This window comes from Octopus bimaculoides, chromosome 6 (assembly GCF_001194135.2).
Source record: "Octopus bimaculoides isolate UCB-OBI-ISO-001 chromosome 6, ASM119413v2, whole genome shotgun sequence".
Lineage (NCBI taxonomy): Eukaryota > Metazoa > Mollusca > Cephalopoda > Octopoda > Octopodidae > Octopus > Octopus bimaculoides.
Window position 1 is genome coordinate 96,810,364 of NC_068986.1, and position 870 is coordinate 96,811,233.

General features: G+C 34.7%; 1 protein-coding gene across 9 annotated transcripts in view; it reads right to left on the reverse strand.

The window, feature by feature from the left end:
* Positions 1-870, reverse strand: part of LOC106879970 (zinc finger protein 708) — a 45,794-nt gene that overhangs the window by 5,353 nt on the left and 39,571 nt on the right. Inside the window, exon 1 of one of the 9 annotated variants that reach the window (XM_014929731.2) lies at positions 715-821. The exons of the other annotated variants lie outside the window; for them this stretch is intronic. The gene's annotated coding sequence lies outside the window, so the exon portion shown is untranslated. Of the gene's footprint in view, positions 1-714; positions 822-870 lie in introns of those variants that run through there. 9 annotated transcript variants of the gene reach the window in all.

Here is an 870-nt window from a genome sequence, read left to right on the forward strand (position 1 = left end):
TTTTGGACAGTAGCTTTCGTCGTAGATAGAACCATATATGACAAAAGTCTATCTCATTCACTCACAACGAAATTCCACAAACAAGTTGATTACACTTTGGGCCAAGGTGCTGGACAGTTGTTTTAGAATACTAAATAATTTATTTCTTTATTGTCCATAGGGGCTAAACATAGAGGGGACAAACAAGGACAGACAAAGGGATTAAGTCGATTACATCGACCCAGTACGTAACTGGTACTTATTTAATCGACCCCAAAAGGATGAAAGCAAAGTCGACCTCGGCGGAATTTGAACTCAGAAAGTAACGGTAGACGAAATACTGCTAAGCATTTCGCCCGGCGCCGGTTGTTTGAAGTCTATTTGGGATATTATTTATACCGTTAGATGATTATATTTATAGTATTTCGGGCGAGACTAAATTTACTGGCGGATTTGCGTAAAATTAGCGAACATAGTTGTTCGAAGACTTGACATAAAAAAGGGCAAATAATTAATAAAAATAAATAAGAGCAAGTTTAACGGAATGGTGTAAAGAAACTAGGAGCACATGTCACACAACACCATACGTTTTAGTTTATTTCTTCAACTAACTCACTATTAAAACACAAATTAACGAAGACAGTGTAATATAAACCAGCCAACACATTCAGTGAAACAAGATATCAACGGTAAAATGTTACATGTGTAAACATTAACTGTCCAAAGCTATCTTACCTCAATACAACCGCTCTTTAAACATCCTACACAGTTTAACAACACATTCCCTACTATATACTCCTTAAAAGTCCCTTGCCTACTGATAAACCACTATTATATATAACACACACACACACACATATATATATATATATATATATATATATATATATA